The following is a 14993-nucleotide window of genomic DNA, read 5'->3' as shown; positions in this document are numbered from 1 at the left end:
TTTGTTAGGGCGGATGTGCTTTTAAAGTGTGTCTTTTCTTGTTGGATATTTGTCCTTTTCGTTGTTGTTGTTGTTGTTGTTGTTGTTGTTGTTGTTGTTGCAGTTGACCGTATATCCTGTATGAAGTCATTTCTTATCTGGTACGAAATTAAAACATCCCCAGCCTTAGAAAATCATGCGAGATATATCTTCGATGCTGCACTGACAATTTCGTTTTAAGTGATTTATCGATTTCTATCTGCAATATTTTTGGAACCAATGGCATCAGACCAACGTCACGGATTTCCTAAAACGGCTTGACAATACGCGACAACGACACACTTGTTCACTTATTGAATTCGTTATAAAGTACCGTCATTAACTATTTTGACATCCAATTATTCACCCAAGTTATTGCATGGGAAAAGTACTGGATTGGAATGGTATGTTCTGAACTTCTATATAAATAAGACTTAGGCCCGGAAAGAAGCATTATATGTTGTCAGATTAAGCTACGACTCTCAACAGACCCAATACCTTGTTGCAGCCCAATGGAATTTCGTGGACTTTTCTGATTAGACTGGCCGCAACAGACGTCGTTAGTTTGAGCAGCCACTGAGCTATTCTACTTTTTTGGGGATATGGATAATTTGAGTACACATGCTAAATTCCTCCTTATTTTAACAAGCTGTATTTTCAGAGACAAAAAATCACTTCTCTTGCATTGTTTTCTTTTATTACTTTAGTTCTAATTGAATATGAAATATTTGTCTGATGATTTTGTTGGACTAAAAGTCCCCCTACACACAAAAAAAACGTCACTTCATGTCAGAATTTCATGCATATTCCAATAGCAAACTTGTCTGACTGAGTCTTCTCATGAGAGGTTATGAAATACGCAGCACCTCTCACTCCCCCTGGAAAAGGCCTAAGCGGAATTCTATTCACATCTGCTGTAGAATGAATCATTTTCGCGCAGGCTTTATTGAGCGATTTTATTGTACGCACTTATTCGCGGCTTTAAAAATTCGCGGAACGTAAGTGTTTGTGTTTAAGGATATGAGGCAGAAGTATTCATGAAGGTTTTGAATTCGTGAGTGGCAGTATTCGCGAAGTTTAGCAAACAAATCATCGCGAATATTGATCCATGTACGTTACATTGAATAGAATCCATAATCCTAAAGGGTCAGGAAACATAACAACACAGGGCCCGTGGTGTCTCTTCAGTTATTGCATATGTTACTAAATATACTGAATTTAAACGTATATGAGCAGCGTAAGGCCAATATTCACGTTCGTGTGAGCTGGTTAGCCTGATATCGATATCCCGCGCATTACATAACGTACGTCGCACGCTATTTTGCACAAATGCGTAACGTCATTTTGACGTACAAATTACTAATTGAGAAAATAAATAGCAAAACATGCGTTGAGATAAATCTGCATATTCTTTAATGGTATCGTAATTTACAGTTATTGCTTTGAACACATTGTTATTGTTATTTACCTTTTTTTTTTTTTTTTTTTTTTTTTTTGTTATTTATGTTTTTTATTATTAATTATTACCGCCCGTTTCTTCAAATTAAATATATATGCATTTTAAACTGCAATTAATTTTATCATGTTGTACCGTGTTGATCGCAAACATAAATATCAACTTCCGGACGTTAACAAACCTAGCATCAACAGTGATCAGGATGATTACAACCGACAAAGAGGCAGTGCTGTCGCACGAAAATATTTAAAAAAAAATATTTTCATTAAACCGTAAAGCAGTTAATTTTAGAATTTTTTTATGCATTTAAGAATATAACAGGTCCTGTGGATTTAAAACTTTTTTCATGCTAAATTCAGTTTTGTACTCTGACTTTTGTTTAAAAAACACCGAAAATTTAATTCTAACACGACCAACAAATAACCCTACAAATAGAAGAAAATCATTCAACGGTTATTTTGCGATAATCCTGTGCGTGCAGTGACGTCATCCGATCCAGGTGCGTAGCACAGTCGTAAAACGTAGTTACCTTTTTTTCTAACACTGTTAATACTAGTATGTCTTGTTAGAATCGAAATAACAAATTCTCAAGTGTGATTTATCATAGGATAACCTGATTTTTTTCTTTCTTATACGAAACAATATGTCACTTAGTATGAACTGTGCCACGAGAAAACCAGCATAGTGCGTTTGCGACCAGCATGAATCCAGACCAGCCTGCACCTCCGCTCAGTCTGGTCGGGATCCATACTCTTCGCTTTCAAAGCGTATTGGAATTAGAGAAACTGTTAGCGAACAAAATGGATCCTAATGCGCAGGCTGGTCTGAATTCATGCTGGTTGCAACCGCACTATGTTTGTTTTTCTCGTGGCGCGGCTCATATATTCGTATGCATAAGAAATCAAAAGACGTGTTATCTTACGTTAAACAACGATTGGGAAGTTATTATTTCATTAAGAAATTATTTACGCCCTATAACCAGTTCTGAACCAGCTTAAGTACCGTTTAAATAACACCTTTTTTATTCACATCATGTGCGACACTAGAAATGAAAAATGTTTCGTGCTCAAAATGAAATAAACTGTTAAAAAAAAGTTTAATAATCTCAGTGCTTTGGACAAACTTACATAGATCTATAGACATTGTGTGCACTATCATAATAAATTAATAAATAACGGCGTTATCGATTAAATTTTGTTTATTGTCTTTATCAAAGACCGCGTATTATAAGCAGTCAAAAAACATAGTCCGGTATCTAAGTTTGATGATTTCTTTATATCTATTCAAAATACATGTAAAGCATCAAAATGTTAAATCAGCTTTTTATATTTTATATTTGTGCGGAAAACCTTGAAACTTCACATCCGATACTAATCACAGTTCTGCATCTAGCGTTCACGTTTCTGTTCAAGTGGCCGTTTTTTTTTCTTTTGGCGGTAACACTCTCGCTTCTCCGCAATGCTCAGACAAGGGTGGGGTGGCGGATGTGGGGAGGGGGTATCACACTTCATTTGTGTAAATATCAATAAGATAGAGTAATCATTGACAAAATTCATAACATTTGTATATCAACTACGTATAGAAACTGACCGACATAATATCTAGTAAGACAGACAGATAAACGGACATACTGAAGGAACAAATCTTTCAGGCTGACTAAATGAATGATCGAGTAAATAATTACCAACTGGTCATGAATTCGTGCATACTCATTGGCTATTCGACTGCCAAAAGACACGCGGATGGATTGAATGGTCGATTGAATGTTGCGTTTCATTATTTGTTATGTATATTCATTTATATTGTCCGTAAGTATTGACCTGGCACTCATGAATATTCCGTATGTTTCCATAAATTAATTTTCGGTTTCCGAACCCAAACAACGATATAACTATTGAAAAGCCGTCAAGTATCATGTGCAGATATAGCTGTGCAGACAAAGCGTTTTGCCAGTAAACTCGGGGTTGAGTGTTCGAGCCCTCTGTCTGCCCATTTTTTTATCTGTAAAAGACGGAAACTTGTCACACTGATCATGATTTATCAACGAAATACTCTACTGTTGATTACCGTTCTTTTACATACATAAAACAGTTATACAAAATGGCATTTAAAATCTTCAGGACCTGACAAGCATTCATTCATTCATTCAACGGACAATTCAAGGAATTTTTGTTAGCGACACAAAATGCAATGTTTCAAGAAAAATATATAATCATAGATTCAAATACAAACACAAGGAATCATATTTCGAAAATTGGTTAGAAAAGAATTCGAACCCATAGTAACGTGTTTCCAAGTCGGAGAGCTTACCACTACACCACTGTGCCGTTGATTCTCTAAATTGATTATTTTGATAAATCTAGATATTTTCAGGACACGAATATCACGTAAAATAACGAAAACGCCCGAAAATATTGGCGAAGATTAATGAGTGCCAGGTCAATACTTACGGACAATACCTATTATTATTACCGCAGTAAATAATACACAATTTGCACATTTATTCGGGAAAAGTAGAGCGAAAAAAAAACGAAACACTAAAAATTGGACGGCTATAGTTTAATTCGGACACTAAGCTGTGTACGAATTTTTTCGAATTTTATATTAGCAAACGAAATATACAACAATGGAATGATATATAAAGATAAGTATGTCAAAACATACATTAATCTAGGTTAAATGCTTATGAAAGAAATTTAATATACAATTTAGCTGCTTCAGGTCCTTTTTGATACAGGTTCTAGTCACAGTTTTCACTCAGTTATAGACCTATTTCCAAAAAGACATTTATGAATATGCTTTAAGAAAACGAAAAAGAAAAAAGGGTGTTGATAAGTTTGCAGTGGAATACAAGTCGACTGAAGATAAGTACCCTCATATTGCCGCATTTCAGAAAGCGATCCGCAGAATAAACACCGTACTTTCGTTTTTGGGGTAATAAAAAATTAAAAAGAAATAAAAAACAATAATGAAAGGTATATTCATTTTTTGTTCCCGGGATTACGCGCAAATGCGCTAAAATGAAAAAAAAACAAAAAAAAAACTCCATTTATGAAAGATCTTTACGACTACGCTACACTGCGGAAGCATATTTTTGACCGAATTACTGCTGTTTAACATAAAAAAAAACCAGCAAAATGACCAACGCGAGGGAGCAGTTATTATGTGACTATGTGCGTGAGGGACTGCGGACGAAGCAGACTTCATTTGAAATTTATCAATTAAGACACCATGACTGTGCCTAATGATTTTTATTCTTTTTGTGTGCTCATTAGAACATAAAAGTATATTTTACCCTCTTTGATTTATTATATTAGAAAAGTATCCAAGAGTGAATGTTCTACTTTTTAAAGCTGTATAATTATGATACATACATCGTCGCCTCAACGCGAAACTAGTCTATGTGTAAATAGAAATAGAAGCAGATAGACTAGTTTCGCGTTGAGGCCACGACATGCATATGCGTATATGATATGATAAAAATCATGTAAAATCGACTCCGAGCAAAAATGCAAAATGAAATTGTCTTAACTGAAGTGTAGATAAAAAGTATTACTTTTATTTATTTAAACTTCGTAGGCTAACTGATTGCCTTAATTTTATCACGGTATTACAATTCCTCGAATGTAATACATTCATATAGACCTGTAAATTACCACTTACAACACTGTTTTTTATGAAAAACTAAACGGGAAACCGAACATTTGATTAGTTCATAGATGGTAGGTCTGTAGGAATATGTAATATAAATTCGTTGAGAATGTAATTTAAAAAATACTTCCATTTTCGTGGCACATCAAATAAAATGACGCTTGCCATGCAATTTTCTCTTTCATTATAGGTTCAGTACAATTTTCTTACAGAACATTATTATTTGTTTTTGGACTGGACCTTAGATTTAAATGTAAAAGTGATTTGTTCAAATTATCATAGATGAGATGTTCATACTTTAAGTTTACTTCTAGGCACAATGCTCAGAATAAATTATTTCGAAGATACTGAAAATATAGAAGAAAGATGAAAAGATCTATAATATGCGTCACAAATTTGTAAAATGAACCAAATACTTTAAAGTTATTTAATGGAAATCGAGCTAATAAAAATTATCAAAAACGTTGCGTTTTTATGTACAGCAAAGTGAAATTATACGACGTAACGTTATTTGAAGCTTTACTATAAACGATGTAATTTTTTCACATAATGATGGTTCATGAAAGTTTTATACTAACAAGATAAGTCAGATATCTTTAGAAAGTTCATACAATGCACTTTTAGCCATCTATAAAGATCAATGCCAACTTTCAATAATAACTCGCATAAAATGGGGAAACTCACTTTTGAAATGGACTTTTTGACGTAACATTTTCAGTATGTAATTTTTTAAAATATGCCGTAGTCGTTTAATACTTGTTAATGATTATTGATTTAAACATGTACATAATTGTTTATGTATGCATTTTATGATAGTATAAGTTTTGGTATTTTTTCCGATAAATTATTACGGTATAATTGAATAAATACGCACCAGGATGACGAGCGTAACGCTTGTAGGAAAAGCCGTCAAGGTTTTGTTAAAGCGAATAAATACGGAAATGCCGTGAAATAAACGCATTGAATGATGCGCGGCAAAATTCAATGTCGTCTGCTGGTTATTTTGTCCAGATATCTTTAAAATTGACAGATTTATCGTCAAAAAACCGACTGCCGTACTAACATCTTGTTACGCGTAACGTTACATCTTTCGTCATTTTTGTTGATGATAATTCGATTTTTTATGTATTTTACGATTATAAATTATCTAAAAATTAAACGGGGAAAATTGTAATTTAAATTTTTTAATCACTGTAGTAAAAACATACACGTACGTCAGTTACTCACAATTTAAATAGCTGCATACACATCAACATGTATCTCGAAAGCGCCTATGTGTAAAATAGCGTGCGACGTACGATAAACGTTCAAAGACGCTAAAGCCCTCGGGCCAATACCTCTCCTAGTATGCCAATATCGCCTTAAGGCACACCAGCCCGGTATAATAACCTCTAAGTATTGTTTGAAGCTAGGGCGTATACCTGGGTACAATCACCGATTTATGAAATATTTCTACACCCTAAGCTTTGTTTTGAGCCAAAAGCGATGACGAGCAATCGATTTAAAGTTTGCAATCCGATCCTCTCGATAACGCAGGCCCATAAAATTTACAGTGCTTTCTAGTAATTAAAATAATTTTACGTTGATATATTACCACAATTTGAGCAGGATTATTATTTATTTTTTATTTTTGTTATATAACCATGGGAAAAATATATTAATTTCAAGCGGATTAAAACATATAAAGGATTTTCACACGGGCATTTTGTATTATATTTCCCTCAAAAAAATAAATAGTCGATAGTTGCTTAATTGGTTTTCACGTACTCTTTCAAAAGCTATTTTAAAAATAACTTCATAAATGCTAATATGAAATAATCTCATGATCTTTTTCGCATTCAGCTTCAACACACCGCATGAGGAGTGAGTCGGCATAGACATCAGTATTAACAATAATTGCTGACCCTTAAATTGAAGTTTAAACCAAAACAATTATTTTAGAGTATGATTACACTATCTGTTACTTTCTCCTTTCGATGATGATTTAACACATCCGTGAGTTCAACAGATAAATTAATTAGCCTAACAAATAAAAATGTATATAGATACTCCCACTCTATATTTCATTGCGTACATGTGATTGACATAATCTATAAAAATAAAAAACAGACGTTTAAATTAAATAATAATATTAAACTCAGCAGTAATCAGTAGCCTTTCACATGGAGCCCTATTACGTAATTCTTTTACACATTATCATAGCTTAAAGTCATTTCTAATTTACCTTTAAACAGCAATGTCAATAATTGAGCCAATTGTATTTCCTTTTCTTGACAAGTAATTACCCCACTAGTAGCATGTTAGCTAAAAATACGTTACCGGATATGATAATAACTTTCAGCCAAAAGGGATTTTCACGAACTAGTGACCTTCCAAAGAAATGCATTTTCAATGAATTTTATCAGGTTATGCATTAGTTTAAGTGTTTACCATAATAACAAATATTTGACAAAGTCGACTAGAGAACTTTTTCCGAGTTAAGATCTGAACTTTTTGCGCTATATCAATGCATAAACCGCATTTTCGAAGTTTTTTAAGATTTTATTTCAATGTCAAAGCTCATTTAGAGCATGTGATATTTAAAACAAATTAAGTGAACATCACAGTAACAGAACATATTTTAATATGTTGGCATGTAAAATATGGTGTTAGAATGCAACACCTGGCTGTTTTACAGCTTTACTTAGTTAAAATATAGTACTGACTAAATTTACTTAGAACTACTTAAATATATATGTAAAGAGCTACATACAGCTTAAAAAATATACTGTATATATCAATTTTTTGCCATGACACTACAGTTAGTTAATGGAGAATGAGTAACTAAAGATATACAAGAAGCTATTAATCAATGTAGGAAAATCGCCTGATGTGCTACACTGACTATAAAAGGTTGAAATAATTTCTTTACAGATAATAAATTGAAAACCACATCACTCAGAATGTTTGTCCCTTTTCTATAGCTTTGAAATAAGTTTCGTTTATATATTACTATTTTTTATGTTCGTAATACATAAACGATAAATCAGTTGTAAAGAATTCTTCCTTTACAGCTAATATATGGAACCAGACAACATTTTAATGATACAGTGGTTTTTAGTCGGTTCTAAGTGAGAGTTAGTATTCACATACCTCAAGTCATATCCATACTAGAATCAGCTTTAATGAAACTGTATCTAACGATACTCAATCAATAAATAAAAGGTATACATTTATATTTCTTGTGGCTTTTCTTTTTCTGGTTCCAGTTTTGTGTCGGATCAGGACATATAAGATTTTCTAGATAAAGTAACAAAAAACATTTTTTGGGAAAATGCGGATATATATATATATATTTTTTTTTCCAAGCATAGTCAAATATATAAGAACACTACCAGTATTATGATGTTCAAAAAGTGACTTGCCTACAAAAGTTAAAGTTGCCTAAAAAGGGTAAAGTGATACATATCCCAAAGTTTATGTAACAAGTCCTTTTAAAAACGCTTTTTTGCCTTCAAACTGGACTCAACTGTAATTCATTTTTTTTATAAATTTGAAGCCCAACCGATTTTTCCCGCTCTAAAATAGGACTTTGTATTCAGCATTCCATTTATCTCAAAATCAGATACATTACAGATTAATACAAACTTAACAAGTTATTTTAGTGTTAAAAATTCACTATTTTCGCATGGTAATAATTTAAGCAAACCAAACTATTGGGAAATGTTGTCTGAACGGATTTTAGATCTCATTGGACATCGTATGATCGGTTATAAAATCCAACTGTATAACTTCATGATCAAAATTTAACAACTGAAAACATTTCGAGTCATATTTATATACTGCTTTTGACCGTAGCTCCTTGGTCTATTTAAATGACAGTTAAGCTTTCCAAAGTAATGGTTTAGCGAATAATTTTTCGAAAACAATTGAATTATTGTCCGTTATAGGAAAACAAGATAAAAATGCTATCGGTTCTAAAGTTTGATGTCAGTCCCTTTTTGCGCAACGGGTATTTGAGAAATAGACATAAACTCATAAATCAAGATCAAAACAGGCTGAAGCAAGTGTACAACTTCAGTTATGTAATCAAACAAGTATTTTTTCTATATTTTGTTTGATATACGAGTACATGTGTTTATTGAATTTCCTTTCAACTTGTTTGGTAGTCTTACATAATCCTAGGTTTCAAAATAAAGTTACATGCAGCTCAACACACTGTTAGGTTGGCATGTTGTCTCTTTTCATCACTATTGCAACTAAGATACATTAAATTAGGGTCAAAAACATTACGATCATTACTTAAGATTCAACATTAAGTTTTTAGAAAAGAAACATATTAATGTGTTAATACATTACATTTTCATATCGGTTAACAAACTCGCTTGTATCGTTATCAGACAACTACGTTTGCTTTTTTGCAAATTCCGAACCCGACTGATTCACGAATTACGCGAATTTGCTATAGGATAACGTAATTTTTATTTCCAAAAATTAATGAACAACTTTTATGTTTGTACACGCATAAGAAAATGTAAAAATGTTTACGGTCAATATAGGGTAGCGGCTGTACTCTAGGCTACCGTTATACTTTAATATCTAGGCAACAAATTGACCAGTTCTTTGATCTTAATACCAGGAGCGAGTAAGGCGAAAGGTCCTTGCTAAAATGCATGCTTATATAGTACATACACTGCCCGAATTATTTGTAGCGGTCTCCCACAAAAATGAATTACGAGCTTCCGCCTCAAGTCAGATGGGCTAAGTTACTTGTAATGAAAAGAAAGTAAAGAGAATAAGAATGTTAAATCACTACAGTTACATGCATTGCACACAGTCAAATAGAAAGAAATAAACAAAATGGGGCAAAACATTGTACAATTCATTTCTGAATGTATTTTTACAACCTCTTACTTCACTACAATTAAATACATAGAGTATGTTTTAGATTTGTATTTTATATTAAATTGATGCTATTTCATCTAGTAAAAAACGCAACAAGAGAATTGTACATAAAAGAATCTTGCATTGTACGATTATCAGAAATATATTTTCCTTTGTCTTTTATTTAAAGATTTATTTATAGTATATTTAGCGAATACTTACAGATGTAAAAATGCCGGGATAGGTTTTTATGGATATATTTTACGCTAAAGCGCATTTATTTCTCTTTTTTTTTTTTCAGATTTTATAATGCCCAACAAATCTATTGAAACACACGCACATACACATTTCAAATTTCTATAAACTAGTAATTCTGAAATTAAATTGAGGTGATTTTAGAATCACTAACTTATTATTATGCAGGATGTATGAAGTGCTTACTTAACTGCATAATCATGTATTTCTTTGGCTGAAACCTCAATGAAAACATCGTTTGGCTTTGATATTATGCCATTTTTATGAGTTTTAGAAAATTTATCTATCTGAGACAGTTTTCAGTTTCTCTTTGAAGAATAAGGAATATATATGGACAGTTTATTCTAAAGTCGTTACGTTATGTATCGAACTGATATTGACACTGTAGGTATAAGTGGTGAACACCTGTCGTTTAAGCATTCAGTGCACTTCGCTAGCGGTGAAGGATCGTGTGACTACGACATCATTAGATTATACCAATTTGTTTCAGCTAAGTTTTGATTAAGCTTAAAGCTTATTTGAACCACCCTCGAGTCCGCTTCCTGAAAACAACTAGTACTGGTTTCATATGAGAGGTCATGGTCGTGACCCACGTGGGGCTCAAACCCACGACCCCCGGGTTGAGCGGCCGACACTTAACCACTAGCCCACCGCTCTCCTTGTTTCTGGAAATATCTCTGGAGTTCTTCTTTTAGTTAAACAACACTATTCTCCTTTGTCGAACTCTCCGCTAGCTCCCTTACCCAGAACAGAACAGAATGGTTCACATCATTAGTCGACTATCCATCATGTTCCCTAATCAAAAACTGACTGCCTAACAAAATTCATCTTTAGTTGACTATCCCGCAAGCTCCCTAGTCAAAACCCAGCTTGTTGACGAATTACAAGTATAGAAAAATGGGAAAAAAGCAAGATTGATGTTGATCAATAACTTACAGTTCGGGTTTTGCAGCAAAAGTGTTTTATCGGAAAGTGTTACTATGCTCGAGATTGATTATGTTAAAGCAAGAAACCAGTTTTAATGAACATACACTTACAGTCGGTCCATTCTGTAAAGAAACCCTTAAGAAAGACAAAAATGGTGTGTAATGGTAGTTTGTCTTTATTCACAGAATAACAAACAGTGAATGTTAAGATAGGAAACGAAACCCAGTTGGCTTTTGACCGTAGTTCCTTGGTCTAATAAAATGATATTTAAGCTTTCCAAAGTAATGGTTTAGCGAAGAATTTAACGAAAACAATTTAATTTTTGTTCGTTATAGGAAAACAAAATAAAAATGCCATCGATTCAAAAATTTGATGGCAATCCCATTTTGTGTAAAGGGTACTTGAGAAATATACATAAACTCATGAATCAAGATTAAAACACACTGAAGCAAGTGTACAACTTCAATTATGTAATAAAACAAGTACTTTTCTATATCTTATTCGATATACATGTATTTATTGATCATACCAACATTCAACTTGTTAGGTAGCCTTACATAATCCTAGGTTTCAAAATAAAGATACATGCAGCTCATCACACTGTTAGGTTGGCAAATTGTCTTTTTTTCATCACTATGCACAAATATACATAAAATTAGACTCTTTTTCAGGGTCAAAAACAATACGATCATTACTTAAGATTCAGCATTAAGTTTTTAGAGAAGAAAAATATTGATGTTTTTATGGTAGTATTTGGAGCTTTTCTTTTAATTTTGTTCTTAATTTCAGCATGGACTTTCAAAACGTACTAGATTCTATTTTACATTTTAATATCGATTAACAATTACATTTCTATCGTTATCAGACAAATACGTTTGATTTTGGCAAGTTCCCAATCCGACTGATTCATGAATTACGCGAATTTGCTATAGGATAACCTAATTTTTATTTCCAAAAATTAATGAACAATTTTTATGTTCCTACACGCATAAGAATTACGGTCAATGCATGATACCGTCTGTATTCTAGACTACCGTTATATTTTAAGAACTAGGCGACACCTTAACCATTTCCCTGATCTTAATACCAGGAGCGAGTAAGATGTAAGGTCTGTGCTAAAATGCATGCTTATATAGTACATATACTGCCCGAATTATTTTGTAGCTGCGCCCTCGTGATATAATTCCTTCGCATCTCAACTCCAAACAATGATTTGTTCAAGAGCAAATCAATGAGATATATTATTTCGATTCTAACACGTTGCCAAGGATTTTAAAGTACATCCTTGACGGCATTCATTAAATATTTGCCCGTTTTCAATTGGTTTCTTTTCCAGCGCGCCGCTATGCCGTTTGACGCTATGACGTAATAATTGTGACGTCAGAACAGTGATTTGTTGTATAATAATTCACTGTTTTCAGCCTTCTTTGTTTAATAGGAAAATGAATCGGATCGTGTTAGAATTAAAGATTTATTTATAGAATATTCAGCGAATACTTACAGTTGTAAAAATGCCGGGATATGTGTTTTATGAATATATTTTATGCTAAAGCGCATTTATTTCTCTTTCTCTCTTTTTTCAGGTGTTATAATGTCCAACAAATCTATGGAAAAACACACACACAAATTTCAAATACCTATAAACTAGTAATTCTGAAATTAAATTGAGGTGATTTTGGAATCACTAACTTATTATTATGCAGTATGTATGACAGAAAGCCCCTCAAATGCGCCTTGAAGTGCTTACTTAACTGCATAGGCCTAATCATGTATTCCTTTGGCTAAAATCGCAATGAAAATATCGTTTAGCTTTGATATTATGCCTTTTTTGGGGGGTTTTAGAAAATTTATGTATCTGAGACAGTTTTCAGTTTCTCCTTGAAGAATAAGGAATATAAATTTACAGTTTATTTTAAAGTCGTTACGTGTATTATCGAACTGATATTGACATTGTAGGTATAAGTGGTGAACACCTGTCGTTTTACGCATTCAGTGCACTTCGCTAGCTGACTACGACACCATTAGGTTATACCAATTTGTTTCAGCTCAGTTGTGATTAAGCTTAAAGCTTATTTGAACCACCCTCGAGTCCGCTTCCTGAAAAGAACTAGTACTGGTTTCATATGAGAGGTCATGGTCGTGACCCACGTGGGGCTCGAACCCACGACCCCCGGGGGGTTGAGCGGCCGACACTTAACCACTAGACTACCGCTCTCCTTGTTTCTGGAAATATCTCTGGAGTTCTTCTTTTAGTTAAACAACATTATTGTCCTTTGTTGAATTCTCCGCTAGCTTCCTTACCCATAGCAGAACAGAACGGTTCACATCATATTCCTGGTCCAAAACCGACTGCCTAACAAATTACATCATAAGTTGACTATCCCGCAAGCTCCCTAGTCAAAAACCGACTTGTTGACGAACTACAAATATCGAAAAATGGGAAAAAATGCAAAATTGATGTTGATCAATAACTTACAGTTCGGGTTTTGCAGCAAAAGTGTTTTATCGGAAAGTTTAACCATGCTCGAGATTATGTTAAAGCAGGAAAACAGTTTTAATGAACATATACACATACAGTCAGTTCATTCTGTAAAGAAACCCTTAAGAAAGACAAAAATAGTGTGCAATGGTAGTTTGTCTTTATTCACAGGTTAAAAGAAACAGTGAATGTTAAGATAGGAAACGAAACCCAGTTGGCTTTGCAGCCAGGTGTCCTCTATTCAGAGGTGGTCTTTTAGCACGGGTTCTGTATATCTTGAAGATTATGGGGCATGCCTTAGTATAAGTACTTTCATTGCTAGTAATTATAAGCATTGTGATTTTATGTATTTTGTGCCGTTTTAATTAATAAACACATCCGTGCTGCTGTACAATATAGTATTTCAGTCACTTATATTGTTCATCGGAAGATCATATTATGTCATGAAAAAAAAACAGGATAATATTGGACTGAAACATTACGTCATCATATTTATCTTTGTCGCGGTTGAACACGGTGGGTGTTGTCTAATTTCCTATCACGAATCACAGGGTTTAGTTAATGTTTGTTTACTGAAACCCCTCTTAACTTGAACCCTAAAAAACGGAACCCCCGCTTAATTGAACAAATTTTGAGTCCCCGAAATATTTCCTTCCTTTTTAATTCGAAAAATACCAATGTAATCCGGAATCTTTCTATTCAGAAAGCCAAACAATTTTTTTCCAACATAAACTCTGTACGTCAAATACAATTTACCCCTGAAAGCCGAACCATATTAAAGGTTCATAATGCTTTAGATTTTTATCTTAAAAACAGTTTAAACAGCTTTCGAAATAGATGTTACGCGTTCTTACATGGTTAGAAAAGCACTACTTTTAATATTACACATGAACTGTTATAGTTAGAGCTATAAAGGGAGGTAATAGAATAATATATTAAATAGAACATTCTAGTATATTCAGCAATATTCAATCCTTTGACAAATATTAAAGAAAAGTAATTATCAGTAATAGGATTTAACAAGAAATTAATGTATTTTATGTTTATAACGGAAAATGTGGCAGCCACCTTTTAAACAAATGCATTATGAGCCTTTAAGGTAGTTCTGTAAATTTGATAAACCGTGAGTAATGGCGTAACGTCATTCATCCGAAAAACATAGAATAAAGCCTGGATTCAGCGTACGTTACTATCTTCCTAAAGTTATAACATTTAACATATCAAATACTTCAAAAAATAGCTTAAATCAGCTTGAAATGCGGGGATCTCCCTAATCATGGGCAAATATCTCATAAACAAGGACGCGGACCTATACATTTAATTTCGCCATATTATATGTAGGCC

The 14993-nt window shown here is 33.2% G+C and overlaps 1 long non-coding RNA gene across 1 annotated transcript in view; it reads left to right on the top strand.

The window, feature by feature from the left end:
* The window catches only part of LOC128550102 (uncharacterized), a 116046-nt gene that overhangs the window by 54910 nt on the left and 46143 nt on the right, over positions 1-14993 (top strand). The gene's annotated exons all lie outside the window — the stretch shown is intronic.

Source organism: Mercenaria mercenaria, chromosome 17 (genome assembly GCF_021730395.1).
Source record: "Mercenaria mercenaria strain notata chromosome 17, MADL_Memer_1, whole genome shotgun sequence".
Taxonomy (NCBI): domain Eukaryota; kingdom Metazoa; phylum Mollusca; class Bivalvia; order Venerida; family Veneridae; genus Mercenaria; species Mercenaria mercenaria.
Note: the sequence above shows the minus strand (reverse complement) of the source record. Positions and strands in the feature narration are given on the sequence as shown.